This window comes from Metopolophium dirhodum, chromosome 2 (assembly GCF_019925205.1).
Source record: "Metopolophium dirhodum isolate CAU chromosome 2, ASM1992520v1, whole genome shotgun sequence".
Taxonomy (NCBI): Eukaryota; Metazoa; Arthropoda; class Insecta; order Hemiptera; family Aphididae; genus Metopolophium; species Metopolophium dirhodum.
Window position 1 is genome coordinate 28736828 of NC_083561.1, and position 8586 is coordinate 28745413.

Consider the following 8586-nt stretch of genomic DNA (forward strand, 5'->3'; position numbering starts at 1 on the left):
TACGAGCGTTCAAAATCTCCTGGACCGATCGAGTGTCAAATGAATAAAATCATTTAGGATAGAAAACAATAAGTCAATCTGGACGACAATCGTGGCGAGAAGAAAGAAGTGGATAAGAATTCTTAAAAGGAATAATATATGGGTAACTTTTATTATTGAAAGAAAATCAGGAAGAGGAAGACCGTGGCAACGGATATTGAGAACGGATCTTTTAATTGTGTCTTAAAATGTTGTATACTTCCTTAGTTAGACCAATATTGGAGAACGTTTCAGACATTTGGAACTCATCACAAATAAGGCTGGTGCAGGAAGCGCTTGAGCTAATTGAAAGAAGATTTTTATTTTTTACGTTTAATCGTCGCATTTAAGAGACATAATATGCTTTCTAATGTTTACCCTAACGATTTAATATCTCTTTCTTCAATAGTTCAATTCAGGGTTCTCTTAATTTAGATTCTCTTGTCAGTAGACGACTGTAGCGGCTGTATATGCTAATGTATGTTTCTTATCTAAATTATAAATCGGTAAATGGTGTGATATCTTGTCTGGAGCTATTGCATCTTTAAACTTGCATGTTATTCAATATCAATTGCGTTACTGTCCTACGTTTTATATTCCATTTAATCGTATATCCTATGGTTACAATAGTTCTATTAATAATGAATTTTGATTTGTTTAATATGGGAGAATTTAGAATTGTAGGTATCCTTCCAATCCGTGTTTTTCACACATTTGATGTAGGTATATTAGGTACTAATATTATAGTATCTTATAATTGTATTTTGTAAGTTTTAATTCTATTACTTAATCAGTATAATGTACTGCTTCGTAATTCTTTGTTTTGTATTATGATACCTACTTACATATTATGTTACAGCTAGTGCACTAATTGTATAAGATATATTGATACTACCTACTGTACTAAACCCGTATGGGTGTTTACCCAAATAAATAAATATAGAGAATTGAAGGAAGTTGCTATGGATAGAAAAGACTCGAGGAATATTACATTATTAAACCAATCAATGAATTGAAAAAAAAAAACAGTTTAAAATTGTTAAACATTTAGATGTGCTTAAAAATGCTGCTCTTCCGACTCTGTGTGTCGTTATGCATCGGGAGGTTTCGAAAAGAGCGATGCGGCGTCCACGATGCCAAAATCCTAGTTTATTAGAAATCGGGCTTGGGTTTTAGTCCTACTTGGCTGCACTTGGGCTTGGTTGCTCATATAGTATAATAATGGTCGGTCGTCGTTGGGAAACTGGTGTAAGCACTCGTGGTTGCATATCCACGACGCCGTGTTAAATTAAATTTTATAGATACGATTGGAATAGTACCTATAATAACATTATAGTAATAATAGTGAGTTACCGGTAAAACAGAAAAGTCGTGTCGAAGCGTGCACTGATGGTTACCGTCAACCTAGTACAATATAATATCATTATAATTCCATATTAGGTCAGGCGTCGCGCTTTTTTTTCAACGAGATGTTTGCGTATAAACTAATATACTATTTTAATACTGTCAATACCATCATTGCAGGTGCGTTGTTCGCTTTTTCTAACATTTGAATATTGTAGTCGTGCCTATCTATAGTTACAGAAATATTATTCTGTCCAAAACACTGCTATAATAATGAGTTAAATTGTTTGCAAAACTCCACCTAGCCACCTGCCTCACTTATCTGTATACGATTACCCAATCCGAATAAAAGGCTCGTCACTACCGCACTACCCCAGACGCACTATGCCGAATGCGCTCATATGTTGGACTTCTTAAACAGCAAAAAGGTGAAACATTGTACCAGTAGTTATTACTATTACTGGTAGTGTCTGGTACAATGTTTCGTGTCAAAAGAGTCATAGCCAAAGACATACATGACCAATGGGAAAACAAATGGGTTAAATTATAATCTAAACTACACGAGATAAAAAGAACTACCCTCCCTTGGCCTTTCTCTGAAAACACTACTTACTATCACATGGTAAAAAGTTTATAGTATAATAAATGTTAAAAATAAACTTATACATTCGACATTTATTATGTGCATATGGATATTTCTTATATGTATTATTTGGGCTGCTATCATTGATGTTCGGGAGATCTCCCACCTTCCAATCCCTCTGAAACGAATGAAGAAATAATTTTTATATTTTTCTTTATAAATATTGTTGATATAAAAGTACTTAAAAATACCGAATACGATAAGAGTATCTATTTTTTAAAACATAAGTCGTAAAAGTTTTACCTAAAAAAATGTTCCTCATTTTCTATGATTCGATAATCAATATTATAAAAATAGACTATAAAAAATACTTTGGAAAAAGACCATCTATCACCAAGATGAAGGATATCAATATAATATAAACTTATTTTATTTTATAACAATAATAATGTTACCATAGGTATGAAATTGTGACAATGTGAATTTTTTTATAATCGTATTTAGATATCTTAAGATGTTAGCCAATTTACTGAACATCCGCCAACGTGAATACTATTTATTGGTCCTATATATAAAATGTTTATACCTACGTATAACATGTTATATTGCGATGGCAAGCATGATAGTGTTAACTAATTATGTATTTATATATTTGTGTACTAGTAAACAACTAACATGTTTATTATATGATCTCTAATCGGTACAATATTATACTTTAGTACTTAACAACTGATTATTGAAGTGGGAACGTTATAATATAATTAAATTATAATAATAATATGTCACGGTGATCGTCTAAGTGCGATGACTTTGCGGCGGCCTTAAACCGAGGATCGAGGCCGATTTGGTGTGAAGCTCTGATTATGGTATTTTAAATATTTTACTATTTCAGAATGTACTATTTATTACGTACTTTTGCAGATCATGTTCACTGTCCATACGTTTAAATAATGCATTAAGGGGCCTCGCCACGGTCATTATTTAAGGGGCGACATTTAGGCAATTTCTAGTCTTATCATAGCCGCCCGGAATCTATGTGTTAGTTGTAAATGATTATTAGTGTGAACTGTGAGTGAAATTAAATGAGGGTATCCTCTCTAGTACGCACATGCACATGTCAATAACTCGATAACCATATAAATTTCACAACACGAATTATTTTATAAAAACATACATTTGTTTTGGCAAAATTAAAGTTAGTTAACGTTGTCTGATTTTGATTCTGAAAAAATATTTGAACTCAGCAGAAAAATGTCTGTAGATTGCACGAAACATTTTCCGTTTTTAATTTTAATTTTAAGTTTAATTATGATTCGAAAAAAATTCATATTTTCAAGTTTTTAATTACAGTTCAGAATAATATAAAATTTAGTTTTTACAAAGTGCTTCGTAGGATCTATAGACAATTTTCTGGTGAGTTCAAATTTTTTTAGAATCAAAATCGAACAACGTTACCTAACTTTAATTTTGGCAATACTTTAGGTCTTTTCAGCTAAAATTGACGGCAGTAGCGACTAGCGAGGCCCCTTAAATATATTATAATATATCGACTCAATATCAAATGTTTGTAAATTTTTTATTTACACACTGGTAACAGTTATTACATATTTATGTATACAGACACACATCAATAATATATTATATATTATATACATATATGGTGGGTTACCGTTATTTGCTCTTTTTTCACATAGGTACGTATAATATATTATTATAGACTTATATAGTTAGTGTTGAAAAACGAGAAATCGCGGCGGCCAACCTGTATAATATGTAAGAATGAGAAATTAATAATAATTATTGGTTAAACGATCGAAACATTACATAAAACTCAGAATAAAATTATAGGTATAGGTACAAAACGTAATCATATAGTAAATATAGTAATAATAATAACACCGTCCGTTGAAATGAGAATCTCGATGAATATTCTTCCTGAAATCATCAAAAAGAACATCGTTTAGATAGGTACCAACAAATAGTTATGGATTTTTTAAAAGATGACAAGTGACTACGTATGCTTACTTTTCAAGGACTTCGCATCGACTTGACCGATTCCCGAGTTCTTTTCGGAACCCTCCTACCGATGTGCAACGCCATTTCTCCCAGTTTGATCTCTTTGAACACAGCTATGGCTTCGCGATGACTCAACCCGTGCAACGGCTTGTTATTGACGGCCAGGATTTCGTCACCTGAAACATATAAATAATATATTATCGAAAACCGTATTGTAATTTTAATACGTAATAAATAATAATGCATAGTATAATATTGTATAGTGTTTGTGCGTTTGTGTTTAAGACTAATATTGTCTGGTCTACACTCTGCCGACAGCTGCCAGACCAGTGCATTTGAATTTACTTGAAACTAATTTTTCCACATCTTTCTAAAAACACGTCTATTATTAGTGTTTGTATAATACGATCGATTTGGTATCTCATTAAACATCGGCGCGGAACTTTTGAATTGTATACATAAATGATGGGCAGTAAATTCGGTTTCGTTTGTTTAATCGAAACATACATCGACAAATGTCTATGTACCTATACTCACACGGTATTAGCTGATGTAAGGTAAATAAGTAAAATTTCAAAATTTACATTATTATGTATAGGTATTTACCACGAATAAAAGATAGAATAAATCTACAGGTAGGCACCAATACGGCAATACACGATTTTTATAAGACTAATTAAAAAAAATTTATGTAGCATGCTAATCGATATTTTTCCTCTATACAACGAAAACCTGTAAATCACAAACCTACGTTTTTGTCAGTAAGTAACCGTGACAACAAAAACCTTACGAAAAATCGGTCAGAAACAAAAAAATATTGTATCCAGCCCAAAAACATATTTATCTATAAATATCTAGTAGAATGCTGCTTACATTTTGTTAGAAATTTAATACAATATTTTCTTTTTGTTGTTGATTTGTGTTGTTCTGGTCATAAACAAAGCCTTACGAAAATCAGTATTGGACAAAAAAATCGTATCTATGTTAAAAAAAATCGAAAGATATCTGCAAGATTCCGATGTTTGAAAATATTATATAATACATTGTTGGCGGGAAAACGGGTACGCGGGGATTCAAAAACGATCGCGTTTTCGCGTATTTTCGTTCCATAACGCGGTTTGTGTCGAAAACACGGCCTCAAAAGATTGATCCGGATTCGGATCAGTCCCAAACCCTTCGTCGAAATGGCAACCCCATCACGACCGATTTATCCCGCGTCGGTCCCACTATATACCTATATAATCTAGTAATATACTATTGTTGTATGATAATGTACATTGCACGACGACGGTTCTGTTGCATAACTGCAGTTTACCGGGCGTACGTAATGCGCGAATTGCGAGCACACGGTTTCGACGTTATAATCGTTATTATTACTATTATACATTATTATCATCGTGCCCGCGCACGGGTAGTTAATTTAACGAGTGTGGATTAGACCGATCGAATTACGAATAATGTCCGGTAACGGGACCGCCGCCGCCGACGGATTACACGACCGACCGAGTGCGTACTGTACACCTCTATATAATATAGTAATAATATAATAACATATTATAATATCGTAGTAATTCATCTCGTGCCTCCCAATTTGTCCTATAAATTTTGCGATCGCCAGTCAGCAGTAGCGGTTCGTGCGTTTTAATTAACATCGCGCGCTCTACACCTACATATTATTATTATTATTATTATTATTATAATTATTCATTACTGCGCACGGTTTATATGCATAATATGTTGATTGGGGCGTACACGGTCGTACGTTTTACCATTATTATTTATTATTATACGACGTATATTATCATGTGCGCACATCCGGTTTTCGGTATACGATCGGAAATAAATCGTCGCGGCGACGAACGACGATTTAACCTAAAGACTTGCATGACCGCGCAAGTCTGCAGCAGGGTGGCGGTCGGCCGGATGCGGATACGGTCGGGTGAAAAATGAAAACTACCCTCTAATTCGTCGTATTTTCCAATACGCGCGCGCGCGTGTTTCTCTCGACGTGTGTAATCGAAAATAATTGTTATAATATGCCGACGGCGATGTATATAATGTTATATATAGGTACTATATTGTTATATAACACTATATAGGGTCTGTTATAAGCGGAAAAGCATTTTGTAGGTATATACTATATTATTACCACCACCGCGCGCGTTATTTAAGTACATTTTTTCACGTCTTCGTTTAACCGATTCGCGGAAAACAAAGTCGAGAATAATAAACGCGTCGAGGGAGCTGCAGTTATCGGACTTCAGACAAAGACATAACGTGCGAGATATACGCCCGTCGTAAAGTGTTATAATAATAATATAATATATGCTCGTACTACACGGCAATATAATGATATTATGTAATCGTCGTAGTTTAATGTTCAACAGCCGCGACGGGGCTGAGCTTCGCCATTCGAACGGGAAACAACCCCGTTTGACTTTTCGGTTTCGGGCGAGCTCGCGACGACGATTTATCGTTTTCAAAAGTCACGTTTTCATCATATATGGCTACTATTATAATATGACGTATAATATCATAGACACCCCGTGTATATACTGCAGTCTATATTATACAGCCTGAAACTAGTCGCTCGTCGAGTTCTATAATATTATATAACGGGGACCGATGAGTGCGGATCTAGGGTTGGCGGCGACGCTAAGGTCATCTCCGGTGTAGACAATATTGTATGATCCATATTAAAGTCTCCCTGAAATAGATCGCAAGCAATATAAACGTATTTATTTGTTCTAAATCGCGAACATGGCGAACACACAACTGTTCTCGTCACAAATCACATATGATATAGGTATTGTATTTCCGGGGAAACAGAACACGCGCTGTATACACCTATAATTATATAATACGCGAGATGACATATATTATTTTTTATTTTATACAGGGTGCCCCCCTCCCCTCTCGTTTATTCATTTTAAACCAACACGCGGGAAAACGGGAAATCGCTACGGTGCAGGAGTCCCTCCTCCGTTTATAATAATAATAATATTATGTGTTATGACGTTTACTATAACTCTGCACACAATCCTATCACGAACTCTCGTACTCGTACCTATACAATATTATTATAATTACGAGGAAAAAAAACGCGCGCGTGTGACCGTATGAATTATTTATGCTCGCATATCGTATTGTTGTGTGTATAATATTATAATATAGATTATACGGTGCTGCGGCGGGCGCGTGTACGGTGTGTGTCCGTTCGTATACAACCCATACAATTCGACATTGTACACACATATAATATAATACGAATGTAGTACATTAGTACAATACCCGTGGCCCGTCGGCTGTCTGCCTATATAATATTATACTCTGCGCGCGTATTATACCTATGAAATATGCGACGACGGATGACTCATAATGTACGGTTTTCTGGACGGAACGGACGTGCCAGCCAGCGCGCTACAAAGGCGCAATGAACCCGACGCACACGCGTTATAATAGTATTTAGGTATTGATAATGCATTATTTTATTGCACGATTAATAGTAGGTACCTACTATTATTGTCGTCTTCGTTAAAGTGATAAAATATTATAATATAAAAAGGCGCGTTCGTAATGTTATATATTACAGTATAATAATATATTAATATATTGTACCGATGCATTTTTCTGGTACTATAATATTATTGTAGTCGCTGCACCTATTTTATGCGGTGACCTATCGATGTGATCTGATCTACTACCTACTTGTCTGTACCTTATAATATACACTTAAGGGGCCTGCTCGCGTGTCTTTAATAAGGGGCAATATTTAGGCAATATGCAATTTCGTTGCCGCCTCCCATGGCATTTGTGTTAGTCGTCAATGATGATTAGTGTGAGTGTGATTGTATGCGGGTACTGAGCTATCATCTATACGCACGCACTCCATGTGCGCACATGTCAACAGTCAACGGCACCGCCGCCCAATTAATATAAAATGCACGAGTTTTTGCTCAAAACACAATTTACAGGAAAAATTCTCACGCATCGTAAAGTGGTCTGATTAGATTAATGTTTTTTTCGTTAGAAAGAAGAGATTTTTATACAGGGCGCATTGAATTTCGATTTTTAATTTCATTTGTTTAAAACAAACATAATAAAAATAACAAAATCTTGTGAAAATTGGTCATTTTAAAAATCATATTTTATGGTTTAGAAAAATAATTTTGAAAATTCAAGTCCAATGCGCTCTGTAAGAAATTTTTCTCTTTCAAAAAAAAAGTCATCGAAATCGGATCATTCTACGAGGCGTGAGAGTTTTTCCTGTAAAGCATGTTTTCGAGCAAAAAAAACAGATCACGTGCAGGCCCCTTAATACATGTATCATGTATGTAATATAAACTTATACATAGTCGGTACAATGCATCAACACCCTTGTAGAATCTATTATAGTACTGTCTCTCCGGTAATTTCGATTTACCCACCATCAACTGTTTATTTTGATGCCACATCGGTATTATTTTATTTTATTAAATGCCGAGTGCTTTCTAGTTTAGTCTCTGATAGTCTCCAGTGGTTTTATAGCTCAAGTGGTTCAACACTTTAGTTTTTGTACGGTTTACCGTATTGTTCATCGATATTGGTTTAATATTATGTTTTTTTCAACGGTCACTGCAACGTGT